Below are 7,143 nucleotides of genomic sequence, written 5' to 3' on the forward strand. Positions count from 1 at the left end.
GGCATCATGGCGGGCGTGAGCGGACAATATGGTGAGAAGTCCAAAAATCGGTTTCACACCATTGTGAAACCAGCTTGTGATCGTCCACTCTGTCCATCAATGGTGGGCCACGTTTGCTGCCTTCCAACATCTGGAACTTAATTTTAATGCATTTGCATCTTATTATTGTGCCCTTATGCCGGAATCATCCCTCCAATTCAAATTTACTGCCCACAGTGGCGTGCTTTCAAAATGGCATGTTTCACGGCTGCCTTTAAAAGACATGCACCCGGCGAGCTAAACTCGGAGGTGAGTGCACACAACCTTGCACAGTGTTTGTGAGCATCGCCTGTAGGACATCAAGGAAGAGACGCTGCTCTTTCAGGAGGTGCACAGGCAAGCCGTTTCATCCTAGCTAGCTTTCAATGCAGAGCAAGGGCTCCAGTGCAGGTAAGGCTGCTGGTGGGGGTGAGGTGCAAGACAACACAGACTGAAGGAAGTACACAAACACATGCCGAGGGTGGGGGGAGGGGGTATGAGGGAAGTAGCCACGCACTTGGAAAAGCTTGTCAAAAGCAAGCATTCTTCCGCAGCTGAGACCATTCAGCAGCAGCTCCATTGACATGCTTGGAGTCGGGCCTCTGAAGCTTTTCTGCCCGCTCAAACAATGCAAAAGCATGAATGTGCCACCAAATGCCCCAGAACTTTTCACCCCTCAGGCACAGACTGCAAATTAATGTGCGTTTTATGGGGCAACAGAACAATTAGCCGACTGGGTAAGTTGTAGAATCTCCTTGCGAAAGGTGGCCATGGCGCTGTGACTGGTGGAGGTGCTCAATGTCTTTATTAAGGTTTGGGCCAGTATCTCTCATGGTTCAAACTAATGGCGCATCCTTGCAGAGCAGGTTAGGAGAATGCCTGCGTCTGAGCTGAGAGCATAGCATACAGTCCAGTGGGTGAAGCTGCTGCCAATTGGCCAATTGGAGTGGGGTGGAGATAGGTAGGCTTTCAAAACAATCGTGAAGCGCACTACACACTGGCCATCCAAGTGGTGGCCAGCACTCTCCGGCATGCGTGAAGAGGCCTTTAGACTTAACCAAGAGAGGTTCTTAGCACACATATGCTAACCCACATGTCTCTCTCTTAGATTCTGCAGGACGAGAACATCAGGATCATGGAGCCTGGTGATTTAGCGGTATGCCTCATGGCTTACAGGGAGCAGGGAAGAAGAAGAGTGTGGCAAAGGTGCCTGGCTTGGCAAAGGGAGGAGCATCTCCCTCAAGGTGAAGGGGTAGCAGGGCCTGCTGAGCACGCAGCTGAAGATCCACAGAGAGCCATCACATGTAGGCACCTCACTAGACCCAGGATCTATAGATGGCACCTGTCATTCCTGCAGATGACTGAGAACCAGTGTCACCAAAGACTGCGCATGTCTAAGAAACTGGGTGGTTACATATGCCAGCTGCTGCAGGATTTGGTGCCGTGGGGACATGGAGGGCATCCACTGCCAGTGACCATGAAAGTGACTACAGCACTCAATTTTTACACCAGTGACTCCTTTCAGGACTCCACAGGTGACCTACGCAGGATCTTGCAAGCCTCCATGCACAAGTGTATCCAGGAGGTCACGGATGCCATCATCACAAAGGCAAAGAACTTTGTGCATTTCGCCCAGGATCAGGAAAGCCAAGAAGCAAGAGCAATGGGATTTGCGCAGATCTCAGGTTTTCCACAGGTGCAGGATACCATCGACTGCGCTCAAATGGCGCTTAGATCTCCATGGCAACAAGCAGTCAACTACGTCAACTGCAAGGGTTCCACTCGCTGAATGTTCAACGGGTTTGCGACCACCACAAACGCATCCTGCAGGTCTGCGCACAGTTCCCAAGAAGCATGAATGACTCCTACATCCTTAGCAGGTCTCAGATCCCTGACATCTTCCAGGGTCCACAGAGACTGCAGGGTTGGCTCCTCAGGACAAGGACCACCCACAAAGGACGTGGCTGGTGACGACCATGCGGTGGCCTCAGACTGCAGCAGAGAGCAAAGGTTACTGAGGCTCATGCTGCGACCCGGACTTTGGAAGAGCAAGCGATTGGCATCTTGAAAATGAGGTTCCGGTGCCTCGACAGGTCCAGTGGAGCACTGCAATACAGTCCCCAGAGGGTGTCGCGCATCATCGTAGCTTGCTGCGCACTCCACAACCTGTCGCTGCAATGGTAAGAGGGTCTGGCTGAGGAGGAGATGGAAGAGCTGCACGTCTTCTCCAATGAGGAGGAAATCAAAGGGGATGACGGTGATGAGGTCCTCGAAGGCGAGGATGCCGGCGATGAAGCCATCGCACTGGCCAGACGAGGCAGGCACGTTCAGGAGGTACTCATTGCTGCAAGATTCATGGAGGATGATTACGAGATGCTGTGAGGACAGTCCTGACATCCTCACCTTGCATCTGTGAATGTTTGACTCGTGTGTGGATGGTGGCAGCGCACATACCCTCAGTGCTCAGGTTATGTCATGGAGACACAGCGGAGGCCCCAATAGTCGTTAGATTCCAAGAGGCTGATGATAACATGCAGTGAGGATACTCCATAGATCTTCACATGGCCTCTGTGACCATCTGACTCCTGTCTGGCTGAGGGCAGCTCATTTGCGCTCTGTGATCAGGGTCATATCATGGAGACGTAGCCGTGAAACTTTAAATGCGCCTGATCCTTTGTCAGCCTTCAGCACCTGAGCCCGTCAGGAGCACAGCATCACCAGTCACAGATGCTGGAGAGATGGGGACCATCCCCAGCTTAAAGGAGCTGAGAGAATGACGGAACTCTGTGAGGCCTGCCCACGACATTCTGGCAGCAATGACCAGCACCATTGAGGTGCAGGCATCAGTAATGTGTCCAGAGAGTGTGAAGCCGGACCATCACTTTGGTCTGAAGGTTACACACTGCAGATGGAATAGGCCCTGGACTGAGACACCTGCCTTTATCTTGTGCAGGAACCAAGGTTTCACATCTGAGTGACACGAACACCTCACATCATAACAAGGAGCCATAGGCAAGGAGACATTCTTGGGAGTTTATTTACAATAGTGAACATTATGTACAAGGGATTAATACCTATGTCACGCTGTGCAACTACATCTTCTTAACTTTCCTAACCCTGCCGCTACATCTTGGTGCTCCCCCGGCATCCACAGTGGAGGTGGAGGCAGCCTGCTGACTGCAACACCCTGTCTGTGATGACTTTGGTGTGCGTCCTGTGGAGGGCCGAGACCTGGAGGGTCCGGGCTTGCTTTGGGTGTCCTGCTTTGGGCCAGCTGCACCCTCCTCAGCCTGTGGAGCTGGAGCTGCAGGGGTCATAGGAACAGGGAATTTGGATCAGCCGCACATTCCTGGAGTCACCTGGTGGATGGCCCCAGGCGGTCTCCTCCCTATGGGTGCTGGATGGCATCTGGCTGACTCCTTGAGGAAAAGGGGATGCTGGAGTGAGATCGAGCTGCCATGCACCCCTCTTGCGTTGTCACTGTTGGAGGCCAACTATGGCATCAGCAATGGAGTTCAGCCTGCGCAGCAGTGCAGGACTAATGTCCTGGACCAAAGCCTCCATGGTGGCTGCCATCCTGCCAGTGTTGACCTTGGTGCGTTGGCATGCCAGCGCTATCATCTTGGATGAAGGCGGATGGACTCCTCCATCGTCCCTTGCAATCTGAGCAGTGCACTAGACATCGCTTTCTTATGTTCCTGTGATTGTCTTTGCAGCTCCACCAGCTGATTGAGGACCGAGTCCAGAGGCTCATCATCTGACTCGGACTCAGTGGATTGCTTGCCTCCAGCAGTCTTCTGAGTGATGGTGACCAAGGATGTTCCTGCCTCCGCCTGCTGTGGAACAGATTGTGTGCTGTATTCACCAGATTGTGATCCCGAGGCTGCTCTACATCTAGGTCCCACCGAGGTGTGTGTCGCTGCACTGGTGGATGGTGTGGGCGAACGTCGTGATGGGTCTTCCATGACTCTGCCCTCAGGACCCTCATTCAAGGTGCTCTCAGTGCTGGGGTCGGGGTCAAGGTTGCCTGAAAGCAACACGTCAGATGTGCCTGGGACAGAAAGTGGAGATTATTAAGTGCTTGGCAGCCGCATTGAACATAGAACAGTGGACACAGAATAGTGTTGAGAGAGGGATGATGTAGGGCAGGATCCTCAATGGGTGTTCTCCACCAACCTCACCATTGCCACAGGAACGGTTCACAGGATGTACTCCCACAAGCCGCTCTCGAACGGAGTGAGGACCTTGATGCCGGCACTCCAACCCTGGTCTGGGACCTTTCCCATTGATTGTGTGCGATCTTGTCCTGCATAAAGACAAATGGAGAGAGTGTGAGCAAGGTGCATTTCAGGCCAAATGAGGATTCCAGGCGTGCCTGTGTGCTGTGGAGTTATGGATGGACAGGATGAGGAGGCTATCTCCAGAGGAGATGAGGTGAGATAGAGATGTGAGGGCGTGTGTGAGAAAGTGAGTGTTGATGTCCCTTGAGCTGGCAGTGAGTGAGACGCCAGTGGATGTGTGATGGGCTTGTGAGTGGGTGAGTTGAGAATGATGAGATGGTTGCCTTACCCTGGCAGCATGGATGAGATCATTCATCTGTTTTCTGCATTGGATGGCCAGCCTCTTATGTACAGCATTGGCACTGACCACCACTGCCACAGTCTCCCAAGCTGGACTGGTGAGACTGATGGGCCTCCTGCGGCCAGAGCGGAGGCAGAGGACTTTGCCGTAGGCCTCCACGGCGTCCGGAAGGTGTCCTGGGGTGCGTCACTGAACCGGGGGGGCTGCAATCTTCTTGGATTTTGGGGCCATGTCTTCACCGGAGCAGCCCTGGGTTGCAAGCATTGGGAACTGTGTGTTCGGCTGCAGTTTAAATATGGTGCCTGGCATGAGGACGCAGCGAGGTAAGGGTGTGGCGGGCAATGCAGAGGCCAGCCGCCAGTGATCCAGCGTGTTTCCCGTGACTGCCTTATATTTATGAGGCAGGAAGGGGACGACACAGCGTGAAAACCCGACATTGCAGCTAGCGGGTAAAACATCTTTCTTCACACCCACTACTGCATTTCATGCAGACCTGGGACAATTGGGTCCTCTGTATCACCTGTTTCTTCAGTCCCACACAACAGATCACTTGCTTTTACCTGAGGTCATTAGGTAATATTAGTGCCGGGTTTCTCAATGTCTAGAGTGTAATAGATGACTCCCACATTCCTTTGCAGATTCCTGCAGCTATCAATTGAATTTTCTTCACAAGGAAGTTGTGTCTCTGTTCTTCCTCCTCGTCATCATCGTCCTATGTCTGTGGCCCCCATTGACCTGGTGGATCTGCAGGAAAGGAGGGTGCAACCTCAGATTGGGAGACAGATAGGAATGGAAGCTTGTGGCTGAGTGATTCACGGCTGCAGCTGGTCTGCCACTGTGCCCCGCACTTCAGCATTTCCTGTGGCAAGAGAACAGTGGCAGCTCATGGCCAGCTCCTCACAGGGCATGAGGTTGGAAATATCTTCTTCAGTGCTCTGTCTCTCAACCATTTCTCCTGCAACCAGGTTGAATGAATTGGGTGAATACTAGCAATTGAGGTGTGTGTACCCAGTAGCACGGAATAGCTGAGTAAGAGATGTGATACCACCCAATTAATGTGAAGGAAGGGATTTTAACACTGGGTTTGCAAGTATTTGTTGTTGGCCAAGCTGGGTAGCCATACTTAAATGAAGGGTTAGTTGTGCAGTTTTTAATTTTAGAGAGTGAACCATGTACAATTATCCAAGGAAGGAAAGCTAGAGTGGCATGGTCAGGTCATCAACATTTGTAACTCTGATTTGCAATCCTGGGGGGTAAGAGTTGACACTCTGACACCTCCCTCTACACAGTACAATAGATTTTTTTGAAGGATTCCTCACAGGGTTGCCCAGCAGTCTCCTTCTGTGCACTATTTGAGCAAGAAAGGTTTATAGTTCCAACTCTTTAAAAGTTAGGTTCCTCTATATCATGTTCTCGTCCCTGTTCAGGCAGCAACTTTTGTGGTAAACTCCCTTGAAAAGTGACAAAAGTACTCATGAGTCAACCAGTCAAACCGATCATTAGGTAATATTAGTGCTGGGTTTCTCAATGTCTAGAGTCTAATAGTTGATTCCCACATTCCTTTGCAGATTCTTGCAGCTATCAATTGAATTTTCTTCATAAGGTAGTTGTGTCTCTGTTCTTCCTCCTCGTCATCATCATCCTATGTCTGTGGCCCCCATTGACCTGGTGGATCTGCAGGAAAGGAGGAGGCAACCTCAGACAGTGAACTGGATGAGCTAAACACCTGCTGCTACAGCCTTCAGTCAGAAATAACTTCATAACTAAAATCTAATTTCTAATCACCCCTAGCAGATTACTGTTGTATTTGGGATTAACACCATTGACCTCTTTGGTGAATATAAAATTAAACAAATGTGCACAATTCTGGTACAAACAGCCCTTGACACCGTCAGTAAGCACAACTCATGTTTGTAGTGTAAATTCGGCTTAACTGACCATGGAATTTTGGGCTAAAATGATGCTAACTTCCTGCATCTTGAGATCCTTCCAAGAAAATGCAAGGGATTTCTGCAACGTTTCAGTCATGCACGATTTTCTAGAGCCTTCCAGTTCATTTGCTTTCCCATGGTCCTAGCTTTTCAGCAGAAAGGACATTGGTATTTTCAGGGTCAGAAGCTACATCGGGTCCAAGGGGCTGTGAACTATGCCCATGTGGCCATAACAGCTCAACGAGTGATATTAAGGCATTTATTAACAGGAAGGGTGTAAAATTGATCTTGGGCAGAAGTGCAAATGAATTGGCACTTGTATAACATCCTGCCTGATTTGATGTCTGGAGAATTAGAGAATTTATTGTTGGAAGACTTCTGGGACAATTATCAGTCACTCACCAAACTGCAAGAGCTCAACTTCATCATCAAGGACAGGAAAACTCATCTGGAGCTAAAGCAAGGTAGCACATGGCATTTGTACTTGGCTTGTTTCAGATAGCCTGGGAAAGGTTTCCCGCCCCACCTTAGTTTAAGTTTTTCATTGACTGATTTACCCTCTTTGTTGGTTCACAAGTTTCAATAAAATGCTTTGTCTAAAGCAATCTAATGA

The sequence above is a fragment of the Cetorhinus maximus genome, chromosome 29 (genome assembly GCF_964194155.1).
Source record: "Cetorhinus maximus chromosome 29, sCetMax3.hap1.1, whole genome shotgun sequence".
Lineage (NCBI taxonomy): Eukaryota > Metazoa > Chordata > Chondrichthyes > Lamniformes > Cetorhinidae > Cetorhinus > Cetorhinus maximus.